The sequence below is a fragment of the Monodelphis domestica genome, chromosome 4, assembly GCF_027887165.1.
Source record: "Monodelphis domestica isolate mMonDom1 chromosome 4, mMonDom1.pri, whole genome shotgun sequence".
NCBI lineage: Eukaryota > Metazoa > Chordata > Mammalia > Didelphimorphia > Didelphidae > Monodelphis > Monodelphis domestica.
This window is the reverse complement of record NC_077230.1, coordinates 288,364,488-288,377,935: the sequence shown is the minus strand read 5'-3', so window position 1 is coordinate 288,377,935 and position 13,448 is coordinate 288,364,488. Positions and strand designations below refer to the sequence as shown.

At 40.0% G+C, this 13,448-nt stretch overlaps 1 long non-coding RNA gene across 1 annotated transcript; it reads left to right on the top strand.

The window, feature by feature from the left end:
* The first annotated feature begins 2,578 nt into the window (after positions 1–2,578).
* Positions 2,579–7,954, top strand: LOC103093826 (uncharacterized). The gene is made up of 3 exons (XR_468084.3): positions 2,579–2,768; positions 4,314–4,410; positions 6,400–7,954. It is a non-coding gene; the product is annotated as an uncharacterized LOC103093826 (long non-coding RNA).
* The last annotated feature ends 5,494 nt before the right edge of the window (positions 7,955–13,448 follow it).

Genomic DNA, 13,448 nt, shown 5'->3' with positions numbered 1-13,448 from the left:
CAATTAGAAGGGACATTATATATATATCTATGATATGATGTGATAGACACAACAACATTTTTGATAGGTAGTACAAAAATTGTTTCTAGATTACAGAGAGGAAAACTTAAGCTTGACTAGTGTTTTACAGCTAGTGAAAAATGGACCTGGAACTTGAGGCTAGGTCTTTTGACTCCTAGCATAGTGCTTTCCCCATTTCTTCATGGGAGAAATTAAAGCCAAACCAATAATAGTTCATGATCCTAGGTCTAGAGCTGGAAGAGACCTTGAGGTTCTCTAGCCCAATTATATGACTTTACAGAGGAGGAAATTAGATCTGGAGTGGACAAATGACTTGCTCATAGTCCAACAGGTAGTATCTGGAAGATCAAGAAGTCACATTCATATCCTGTGTCTCCCAAGTCCTTTGATATTTTCATTGTATTACATTGTCTCAAAATAATATCTGACATTATTTTTGTTGTTCCCAAGGATGCCTTTTCTATTTTCCTTCCTACCCCCTCCCTCACTCTTGGCCAGTATTAAGGTAGGATTTGAATTCAGTTCATTTGGTCTGGCAAGATGCTAAGCCCTGTCCTCTAACAATAATGGTGATGATGATGATGATGATTATGATAATAATAACGATACTCAACATTTGTATACATACCTCTTACTCTGTGCCAGGCGTTGTGACAAGCACTTTACAATTAATATGTCATCTTTACAACAACATCCTTACAACAACCCTGGGAGGTAGGTGCTGTTATTAATCCCATTTTATAGATGAAGATACTTTCCAGACCCAGGGCCACCTAGTTAGGACACCACTCACTTCCACTGGTTTCATAACTGAATGAAATAAAAATTTATTTGATTCTAACCAAATATAGCCTTCCCTTCCCTTAGAACATATTCTTTCTTTGCAGCTAGGAAAGGGCATCTTAAATGATTAAAATACTAGAAGCTAATAGGAATTCACTTTTATCTCCCACTTTGGGTCCTATGCAAACCTCAGTTATAAACTGATAATCCTTTAGCAATGAGTATATAGAGCAGTGACCAGTGTGTTCAATATTCATTAGCTTTGGTCCCTGTTCTGGGGATAATTTGATGCTTTTAAGAACCGTTCCCTCGGTCTGTCTTGTTTCCCTCTATCCTATCATGGTATTTAAAGCTAGAAGCTTAGAGATCATAGGGAAGAAATCAAGCTCTGCCTGCTCATTTTAAAGATGGTGGAACTGAGTGTCAAGGAGAAGAATGGGGAAACTGGGAATCTTGTCTATATTATGCAATTATTAAGCAGCAAAGAGATCCAGGATTAAAATATAGGTCCCACAACTCAGAATTTATTTCTCTTTCCATTATACACTGTTATTTCCATTTCCTTGCTTGAGAGGAATCAGTGCCATTAGGTTGAGAGAAGGGTGGAAGCACTCCAGATTAACATATGAAGATTCCCAGTAAATTTCAATTGAGCTCCCGCACTTTGGCTCAGAAAAGAGTCATGTGGAAATCAACAGTTTGGGAATGGTGTCTCTTCTCCCTCACTTCTCTGTCTGCTGCCCAGGATTATCATTCCAGGAGTGGAGTGTAGAGAGCTGAGGATGAATGCATTTGTGCCCATCCTGGTGGTGCTATAACACTGCCAGGACCATGATTAACAAACTCACTAAGAATGAGGTGGAGCAAGTATATTAACAGACTTGGGTAAGATGCCTGGCAAAGTGCCCATGATCTCCATGATGCTGTGAGAGTAGGTGTTATACCCTCTATTCTAAAAAGTCTCCAAGGTCCTTGAAGGGAAAAAATGGGTACCCAAGGGGAAAGGGACACAGGGTCTCTGCTAACTGGGCACCTCAGTGGTATACATGAATCGGAATGGAACCATCTCAAAATCGTAGGTGCGTACTGAAAAATGAGAGATGATTTCACTTGCCCAAACCAGGTCAAGCATCTACCTAGCTCTAGGCATTCCCCATTTTTTTCCTCTGTCACCTTTCCCAGAGAAATAAATCTCTTTCTGCCTCCCTGTGGGAGAGCCAGCAATCACCCAAAGCACCACCAATCTACAGTGCAACATCTTTCATTCCTGCTGCCTCCTGACCACCCTTTGCCAGCACTGATATATTTATGAAACTATAACAGTTGTCTTAAGAAGGCAGAAAGAAGTCTCAGAGGTGAGGGAAGCTTGCAGCTGAAACTTGAAAATGAGATAGAGTCTAGGAATAGTCTGCTGAAAATGTCAGTAAAGATCATGTAGAGCAGGACAGTTCCAGGGTGACCTTTGACAAAAGGTGGATTCATAGAAATCCTTTGTTTATTGCCCCAAATGAAGGAATATGAAGTGTTGAGCCTGAAGCTCAGGAGGAGGGATTTAAAGATTTATGGGGATCAGTAGATTGAGAACCAGACCTAGGCACAGGAGATCCTGGGTTCAAATATGACCTCAGACTTCCTGGCTGTATGACTTGGAGGAAGTCACTTAACTCTCATTGCTTAGCCCTTGCTCTTGGAACCAATTCATAGTATATATTCTAAGATGGAAGGTAAGAATTTTTAAAAAAGGCAGTTGTGAATCTAGAATGACTGACCCATGGGCTGGGTTCCTGAAGGAAATAATCAGTTAGTCAATAAAGATTATTAGTATTAAGTGCCTACTATGGGATAGGCACTGTGCTAGGCACCAGAGTTACAAAAAGAGGGAAAAGACTGTCTTTGCTAACAAGGAGCTTACAATCTAAAGAAGGAGACAACAAACAAATATATACAAGTTCAGTAAATTGGAGGTAAATGAGAGAGACACTAGAATTAACAGGGCTTGGGAAAGGCTTTCTGTAGATGATGGAGGGTTTGTTTGTGTGACAGCAAGGGAAGCTAGTGTCTCTGGTTTGAAGACTGTATGGCGGACAGTAAGCAGTAAGAACTTTGAAAAGGTAGCAGGGGGTTACATTGTGAAAAGCTTTGAATCCTAAATAGGGGATTTTGTATTAGTTCATGGAAGGAATAGGGATCCAGTTGAGTTTATTGAGTAGATGGGGTGACATGATTGAACCTACATTTTAGGGAAATTACTTTAATGGCTTAAAGAAAAGTGGATTAGATTGGGGAGAGACTTGAGGCAAGCAGACCTACCAACAGGCTATTGCAATAGTCCAAATATAAAATGATGGGGATCTACACTAGAGAGGTGGCAGTGTCAGAGGACAGAGGATAAACTGGGGAATTATGGACTATCCATTCCTGGAGAGTATGAAAGTAAATTCTCAGCAGTCTAAGGTATTTTATGTTTAAAATGATCTTGAGAGACTGATTTTTGTGTAACTATATGAGTTTATTGATTCGGTCAGCATCACAACCAATAAAGGGACAGAAGTCAATGGCTCTCTTGATGAACAGAGACTTTGATGGACCTGGACCAGGCACCTAAATCTAAATGCACTTTTGGGAGGTCATTATTCAGCTTTTCTCTTAAACATCCCAAGATATCTGTAATTGGTAAATATCTAATCAGGAGGTGGTCCATCAAACTCTCAGCCCTGCCCCATACTGACAGGGGAACCGGAGATAGTTTTTCACACACACAGGAAAAGAACCCTTGTCCCTTTCATTTATTAACCAAATTCCGTTAAAAGGGAAGGCATTCCTTGGTATTCCTAAGTACAAAGAAAATGCAAAAACTAATGGAATGGACAGAATCTCTGACCCAGAAACCAGACTCAGGAATACTCAGAAATTCTCACTGACCCTTACATTAAAATTAATATAGCATGTAAAATATAAATGCTCCCTGATGTAAATAGAGTAAAAGACTTCGACTCAGAAAGATGGTTCAGTTCCCATTTACAACAATTACTACCTGTGGGGCCATGGGCAAGTCACTGAAACTTTCTAAATCTTGGTTTCTCTATCTATAAAATGGAATAATAATCTGTAAAAGTTGATAATACCTTTCATACTATGTGCAATGCTGTTGTGTGGATCAAATAGATTCTGCATATAAAGGGATTTGAAAGCCTTAAAGTACTATATAAATATCAGCTATTATTATTATAATCAACCATTACCAGCTGACAATGATTCTCAATTCATACATTCAGCATTTTCATAAGCTTCAAATTAGATTATTATTATTACAATCTATGGTAAAGAGAATAATGCCTTCAACCTCTACCTTAGAATAGCTACTCTTTTTTTTTTATTGTTCTTAATTCTAATGTGGCATCTCTGCCAAGGTTAGAGCATTATAGAGCTAGAACTGGAAGTCTATCTTCGTGATGCAGATAGAGAAGTTAAATGATTGTTCCCTGAGGCCTCACCTTCTGACTGGCTAGTTCCTCCTAGAACCTCTGGTCAAAGAAATCTGCATCCTTCTCCAGGCTGCACTGCTGATTCCTTTCTACAGGACTTTTTCTACCATGATGGAACTAGGTATTTTCCCTCTTCCCCTTTTTAGGTATTGTCTTCCCCCATTAGAATGTAAGCTCCTTGAGGGCAAAGAGGATCTTTCTTTATGCTTGCATTTATATTTCTAGAGCTTAATGTCCCATAACTGATTGATTGGCCGACATCACACAGGTGGTAAGCATTGGAGGCAGGATTTTTTTTTAACCCCTTACCTTCCATTTTAGAATATTTTAAGCTAAAAAAGTGGTTGTAAGGACTAAGCAATGGGGGTTAAGTGACTTGGCCAGGGCACACAGCTAGGAAGTACCTCAGGTCAGATATGAACTCACAACTTCCTGAATCTAGGCCTGGCTCCTAATCCACTGAGTGACCTAACCCCTCCCTGGAGGCATGATTTGAACCCAAGGCTCTCTGACTCCAGAGCCAGTTCTCTTGCTATTGCACCATATTGCTTTGTCCACCTTACACATAAGTGCTGCCTTCTAGAGAACTCTCCTGGAGTATCTAGGTAGTACAGTGTATGGAGTGCCAGCCTAGAGTAGGGAGGACAGGATTCAAATCTGGCTTCAGACATTCCCTAGTTGTATGATCCTGGGCAAGTCATTTAACCTCACTTGCCTAGCTCTGATAGAAAGTGCAGGGTTTGTTGTTATTTTTAAGGAACTCTAGTGCCCTCATGCTGGTTCCTTAAATGGACAATGCATGTTGAGGATGAGCAATGCTCCTGCCTGGCCCCCTGAGAACAAAATTGGAAAACTGGGTGGAAATTCCTGAAGGGTCTGATTTTTAACTCTCTCTGAACCTAAGAAAAAGAAATGGACTGATTTGCTTTAGACAGTAGTGGGTTCTCCATTACTCCCCAACAAAGGCTTTATCCCTACTTGTTATGGACCTTGTAGAGGCCACTCTTATTCAGGAATGGGTAGATGTGATGGCCTATGAGGTTCCTTCCAACTGGGGATTCTATGCTTATTCAGAGCCTGTAAATAGTAGCTTATCCACTTATCCAGGAGAGGGGTATGCAAGGGTGATGGCAAATAAAACACCTTTTCTTTCTTTTGCCACTCACAAGAGGCAGAGTGGGGAAACCTATCAGTGGGTCTAAGCATTCTATTTCTGAGGCTGACTTATAGCCAACATGAGAGTCTAGCTCCAAGGTCTTCTTGGAGGATGAGCTTTCCGAGGGGAGCCAGTGGCCCTGTCTGGAGTCTGTCTATCATCATGGAAAAAACATCACTTTCAGCATCAGCCCCCACCACTACCCAAATTAACTTTGGTAGCAGACATAGCTCCATCTGAATATCTCTGGGTTGAACATGTCCAGGAGGCATTTATTGAAGTGATTATGCAATTACATTCCAATTAATGGAAATTAGACTCCGGTAGCAATTTTGAGAGGGAATCAAGACCCCCATTTCACAGTTGGACATTCCCAAGGGGACTCTTTTCATGACTGCTTCCTCTTTTCTGGGGGCCCCTGGCCTCCTGCTAGGTCTTGGCAGTCAAATCCTGGAATTCCTCCAGCTGCCCCGGATCCAATCAGTGCCCCACCAGTGTGAGTGCCAAAGCAGATCAGAAAACTATGCTGATGGCTAACGTTGCCTTCATGCACTCATCTGTGGCTACAATATTAAAAGTGACCTGAGGGGATAGAGGGAAGAATTAATAAACGTGCTTTGTGCATTGCTCAAAAGTAAATAAATAGATGAAAATGTAATCAGGGATGTTGACTTAGTGCAATATTGCTTGGTGCTGCAGCGGAATGATTGGATTTGTAAACTTGGTGAATCAGAATTTCTCTTCTGGAAATGAACCCAGAGGAATTCAGAGCTGAGAACAACAGCCACATCCATTTGATGCCAATTTTTTAGATCGTGTGAAGGGCAAGTGAGAGACAGTGAGAGACATAAAAAGAGGTCAGGTCGGAAAGAGCCCAAGAGGGTGACACTAAAATGGTAGTGTTCAATGCCTTCTTCCATACTTCCTTCACTTGTCCTTTTTCCTTTTTTCCAGGGCTCCCCACTTCACTAAGAAGTCACAGCAATTTTGCTGAATGGGCAGGAAAAAAGATGTCACAGGTCAATATAGGCATGGTGTTCCTGTAAGATGCTCGTAATTCAGCCGAGTCTAGTTTCTGCCAGGAGTGAGATGCTGATCCTTTAGAACCAAGAAGAATTAAAAATCAAATTGAAATGCTTTTGTAGGACAAAGGTAAAGATGGCAACCATAGAGAACATTCATCCAGTATTACTGTATGTGGGTTCTGTTCTAGGTGCTAGCTATAGAGCAGTGGAATAGCAAAAGAAACAAAGGTATCAGTCTCTGCTTTAGAAGAGTTTATGGTCTTTTTGGAGAGATTACACACACTATTATTAACAATGAATTCAGTAATTAACTTTTCAGGCTTCACGTAAACTCTGAGGGAGACTGGCTGGACACTGATCTAATGCTGAATAACTGTTTCTCAGGGTTCGAATGCATGTAGACCAGATGATGTCCAAAAAAGTCCAGGGGGCTTTGGAACTAATTCAAGGACAGGATTCAAGGAGTAGTGGTTAATAAACCCTAAGGGAAAGTCTCTATCTAGTGAATATTTTTCTCATTTACTAGGATGATGCATTTTTCAAATTTGTAGATGACCAGAAGCTAGAAAAGATAGTTTGACAAGATAGACTGATAAATTTTCTCTAATGTAACTAGGTCCTCCTGGAAAGTAAGTTCATGTATGTGCATTCTGTGGGCCAGCACACATTCAGAGCCATAGCTTAAGGACCCCTACTGATGTGTTTACTTTTACCAATCAGCCAAAGGCACAATTAAAAACAATAGAACACTTATTCAAATACCATAGCAAATAAAGTAACAAGTGAATATTTTTCCAAGCACAGCTGGGGCATCCCCTCCCACAGCCTATTATGTCACTAATGGAGAAAGGCCATATTGTCAGAGAATACTCATGATTGGGGAACATGTGGGAAGTGTGTCCAGGGCACACACACACTCAAAAAATATTCAACTCTAGGGCTATTTAAACTTTTGATTCTGCAGGCTTGCCAATGACTCTGCTGCCATTTCATTGCTTTTTGCTCTTGTCTATTGGGTATTGTGTCTCTGCCCTCTACTGGGCATGTTGTTTCTGCTTGCCACATCAACTTTAATGGATGCTGTATTTCCATTGTCTTCTGGTGACTGAATTATTGAGTAATCTGCTGGGCTTCCTCTAGTTTCTATGAGGTTAGCTTCTCTGCTGCAATAGACTGTGAGGTAGTAGCTAGGAGCCCTCTCTTCAGAATGGAGATTCATGGCTCATTTAATCTAGATGGTAGCCTGTGGCCCACCATACCCAGTGATGTAGAAGTCAATAGGGTAGCAGAATACCTCAATCAAAAAATGGTCAAGAGATATGAACAGGCAGTTCTCAGAGGAAGAAATTAAAACTATCCATACACATATGAAAAAAATGCATCATATCACTATTGATGAGAGAAATGCAAATTCAAATGACTGACTAACATGGTCAAAAAGGATGATAAATAAATTGTGGTTTATAAATAAAATGGAATATTATTATGCTATAAGAAATGATGAGTGTGATGAGTAAAAAGAGTCATGGGAAGGTTTATATGAACAGATGCAAAACAAATAGAACCTGAAAAAGAATATACTTAAGTACTATAACGTATAAGCACTTATACTTACCATTAAGTAGAAAAAAAACAAATAGAAGAAAACTATTTGAAATGAAATATTAATTATAGATACAAATTTATAGTTACCAGACTTGGTCCCAAAGAAGAGATACAAGAATAACACTCCCATCTCTACTTTTTTGAAGAGGCAGGAGACCATGGATTTGGACCACTAAATATAACATTTTTGAGGTTAATTTTGCTGAACTTTTTTTTCCTCTGCCCTCACCCCTGGTCTTTGTTATAAAGGATGAATCTCTGGAAGTGGGAGGGAAAAGTAGGTGATATAAAAATTAGTTATTGTTAGAAACTTATTTTTAAAACATTTTTCTATATCAGCACTGTAGGGCCATAAGCTCGAGAAAGATACAAAGGAAAAAGGAAGAGAGGGAGGAAATGAAGAAAAGGCTATGAGACGAGATATAAGAGGAGAAAGAAGAGAATCAGAGAAATAATGGTTCTTTCATATCGAACAACAATAGTAAACTAGGTCTCATGAAGCTGGTTACCAGATTCGCTTTTAGCCTGCTAGGCATTTCATTCCTTCCGCCATTACTCTCTTCATACAAGACACACACTCTTGCCTCAGGTGAGCTGTAGCTCTTAGCATTGCTGTGAACTCTCAGTTATCTAGAGAGAGGGTGGACCATCCACAGTCAGTAGGTAATTCCCCACTCAATGTACTCATGTGCCATCTCTTCTCTCTGTCAGAATATTTTTACCAAAACAAAACTATGAGCTATTTATTATAACTCAGCACATTTTCTCCCTCCCTTGAGCTAGACTGAGTGGCTAGTCTCAGAAATTCAGCTATCTACCACCATTTCCCATCACACACACACACACACACACACACACACACACACACACACACACACACACAGAGCCTAATACTAATCTACAATTTAGATCTCATCTAACAATGGTCAGAAGCCCCTCTGGTAGCATGAAGAAGCTCTGAAAAGAAATAATTGCTTTTGTCAGAATTCAAGGTCTCCCTTGACCATCTTAGAGTGCAGAAGCCCCATTGGGTTAAGAAACAGATAAAAGCTTCATTTTTAAAATTAGCTGAGCACCGTCACTGGAAGAACTGACCTTACACTTTGATGAAAAATTAGACATTATTTTTTTTTTGTTTGGAAAGAAAAACAAATCTTAATTCATTCACAGAGCTCTTTCTCAGAGCCTGAGGTCTTGTAGGAGTTGCATTTCTTAGTGAATCTTTATAGCTGAGTGATAAAAAACACTTTCATCTGCCTGGGGGAGGAGGTTTAATGTGGAAAATACAGAGAGACTCTCAGCTTCGCCACCTTCGGGGCAGCCCTTTAGTATATTCTCTCCATTTTCCTTGGATGCCCTTGCCACCTTGGCTTGCCCCCAACCTGCTTCAGACCTGCCAGACCCCAAGTGAGGCTCCCTTGGGAACAGGGTGCGACTGCTCCAATATATTTATCGACTGGCTCCCTGCTCTGTAGATGCTCTGGGGAGAGTGAACCTTGGTTAAGTGAAGCTTTAATCTGGCGCAGAGATGTGGTTTTAATGGACAGATACCCTATTACCCACAGGCAGGCCTCTCAATGAATCACTGACCACCACAGACTATAAAACAGTTTAAGACGGACATAATAAGGAACAGAAAACGAGCTGAAATGAGGCTTAACCAACCACGAAGTGCTATTGTGGGACTACTGGAACCACTGAGAACAGATGCCAGAGCTGGTCGCACTTCACACATCCCTAAGCAAGAAAGAAAGTTCCCAGGCATCCACATGTTCTATTCCTCCCCCGTCTGGCTCTCCTAGCACATTTTCCCTGGCAGAAGGGGAAAACACATCTCTTGGTGGGGGTGGGGTGGGGGTGAAGGAGAGGGGCTCCCATTTGGTTCCTTTAGAAGCAGATGGGAGATTTTGTAAGGCGACGCTTGCCTCAGGTGAGCTGTCACCATCAACATTATTGTGAACTCTCAGTTATCCAGGGTGAGCGAAGATGATCCACAGCAAGTACGCCATTCCAAACTAGTGTCTCCCTGTCACTCAGTCTCTGTATGCGCCATCTTCTTCCCTTGACAGAAAGTCAGTCTTCAGGGAATACCAACTCATTTTAATATTAGCCTGAGAAAAACACAATTAGAAACATAAACAAGCTAGACAAGAATATAATGATCTACAGAGTCAAATATAAAGGAATTTGAGATTATCTGCTCTTTGGAATAATCCATGGCACGTGGTCTTCACATTCTCTGTGCAGATAATGGAGAGTTGAGAAGTTATATAAAGATAATGTGAATATTATGGGCATGTACCCAAAAGACTCATGCTATAACTTCTTTTTTTTTAAACCCTTACCCTCTGCCTTGGAGCCAGAAAAGTGGTAAGGGCTAGGCAATGGGGTCAAGTGACTTGCCCAGGGTCACACAGCTGGGAAGTGTCTGAGGTCAGATTTGAACCCAGGACCTCCCGTCTCTAGGCCTGGCTCTCAATACACCGAGCCACCCAGCTGCCCCCTCATGCTATAACTTCTCAAACAGCTCCAAAAGGATTTGGCCAGTTTCTCTTCCTCCACTTCAAGGACAAATGCAAATGGTAGAGGAATTAGAAATGGGAAACACAAAATTACTGGTTAAGCTTAAGGAACGTGGAGTTATTTGGAGGAAGTAAGCACAATGATGGGTGAATGCTGATATATTCCAGGGCCAAGCCTGTCATTGAGCTGAGAATATGAGGGAAGACAAAAACACAATCCTTGCCTCTGGGGGAGCTCACAGTCTGTTTTGAGAGACACCATGAAAACAGCTATGTACATGCTGAGATATACACAGTATAAATGAGAGGTAATCTCAGATGGAAGGCACTAGGAATGGGAATGGAGCATGAGTGGGCATAGTGATCACCGAGGTAAGAAAGGAGAACATTCTAGGCATGCAAACTAGTCATTGAGAAGACATTAAGCCAAATAGATAGACCATGGGTTAATTTGATTTTAAAAAAGAGAAGAAAAGCAAATTGCCAGAATCAAAAATGAAAAGGGTAAGGCAAATATTAGGAACTATTTTATCTAATTATATGCCAATAAATCTGACAGTCTAAATGAAATGAATGAATATTTACAAAATATAAATTGCCCGGTTTAACCAAAGAGGAACTAGGATATGTAACAATTCCATATTTGAAAAAGAAATTGAATAGGACTTCAATGAACCTCCTAAGAAAAACTCCCCAAGGCCAGATGGATTCACAAGTGAATTCTACTGAACATTTAATGAATAATTAGTTCTAATACTGTATAAACTCTTTGGAAAAATAGGTGAAGAAGGAGTTCTATCAAATTCCTTTTACAACACAAATAAGGTGCTGATTATTTAACCAGGAAGAACAAAAACAAAGAAAACTGTGGACCAATTTTCCTAATGAATATTGATGTAAAAACTTTAAATAAAATTTTAGCTAGGAGATTACAGCAATATATCACAAAGCTCATATACCACAACCAGGTGGGATTTACACTAGGAATACAGGGCTGGTTCATTACTAGGAAAACTATCAGAATAATTAACCATATTAATAACAAATGTAACAGAATCATGATTATCTTAATAAAGGCAGAACCTTTTTTTTGACAACATATAACATCCATTCAGTTAAAAAACTAGAGAGCACAGGAATAAATGAAACTTTCCTTAAACTGATAAGTATTATCTATCTAAAACCATTAACAAATATTATCTGTAATGGGGATAAGTTAGAAGCTTTCCCAGTAAGAGAGGGGTGAGGTAAGGATACCCATTATCATCACTCTCATTCAATATTGTACTAGAAATTTTGGCTATAGAACAGGAAAAGAAAAAGAAATTGAAGGAATTAGACTAGGCAATGAAGAAACGATCACTCTTTGCAGATGATATGACAGTATACTTAAGAGAATCAACTGAAAACCTAGTTGAAATAATTAACAGCTTCAGGAAAGTTGCAGGATATAAAATAAATCCATATAAATCATCATTTCTATATATTACCTACAAAGTCTAGCAGCAAGAGATAGAAAAATTCTTTAAAAACTAACTCTAGACAATATAAAATACCTGGGAGCCTACTTGCCAAGATAAACCCAGGAACTATATGAACAAAATTACAAAACACTTTCCACACAAATAAAGCCAGAACTAAACAACTGGAAAAATGTTAATTGCTCATGGGGAAACCAAACTAACATCATAAAAATGTCATCTCTGCCTAAATTAATTTACTTATTCAGTGCCATACTGATCCAACTACCAAGAAGTTATATTATCTTTACAATTGCATGATTACAAATACATAACAGATCAAATTGCTTACCATTTCAGAGAGAGAGGAGAGGAAGAAATTGAAACCCAAAATTTTGGAAAACTAATGCTAAAAATGATTACATATAATAAAATATTATTGATTAAAAATAAAAGGTCCAATTTGGATATTAAACAAAAGTAAAGGTAAGAAGTCTGGAAATAGACTGTTATATTAGAGGAATAACAAGAAAACCAGTACCATTGGAGCATAGATTATGGAAGGGAAATAAGGTGTAAGAAGACTTGAAAGATAAGAAGGGACTTTGGAATTGTGAGAAAACAGGTGGAACATTGCACAGAGTCCTAGGGGAGCTATAAGACTGTGCTGAGATATGGGCATAGAAGGGGGAGGAAGAAGAGGCACAGACAGAGAGAGACAGAGTCAGAGGCAGAGAGAGAAGAGACCGATAGAGACAGGGAGAGAGATGGAGAGAGAAAGGAGAAAGAGAAGAGGAGAGACAGACAGAGAAAAGATAAAGAGGAGAGAGAGAGAGAGAGTCAGGAGAGAGATAGGCAAACAAATATCAGAGACAGAGGCAGAGGCAGAGAGAGAAGAGACTCATAGAGACAGGGAGAGAGATGGAGAGAGAGAGAGAGAGAAAGGAGAAAGAGAAGAGAAGAGAGACAGACAGAGAAAAGATAAAGAGAAGAGAGAGAGAGTCAGGAGAGAGATAGGCAAACAAATATCAGAGACAGAGGCAGTGGCAGAGGCAGAGAGAGATGGGGTCAGAGACAAAGAGAGAGAGAGGAGAGACAGAGAAAGGGAGGGAGAAAGAGAGAGAGGGAAGACGGAGAGAGATTCCAAGAGAGAGAGAGTGCAAGAGAGAGATGAAAGGACAGTGGGAGAGAGGAGGGAGGGAGGAAAGACAGGGAATGGGAGACAGTTCAGGAATGAGAGTACATGGATGTCAGAAAAAGGGAGTGAGCATATCCCAGAGGGAAGCCATCAAGATGCTGTCTTTTTGCTATAAGACTCTTGATTCTTGTTTCAGAGAACACTATTCTGTATTTTTTTGGTGGTGGTGGTGGTGGGGCTACCATCTGTGACT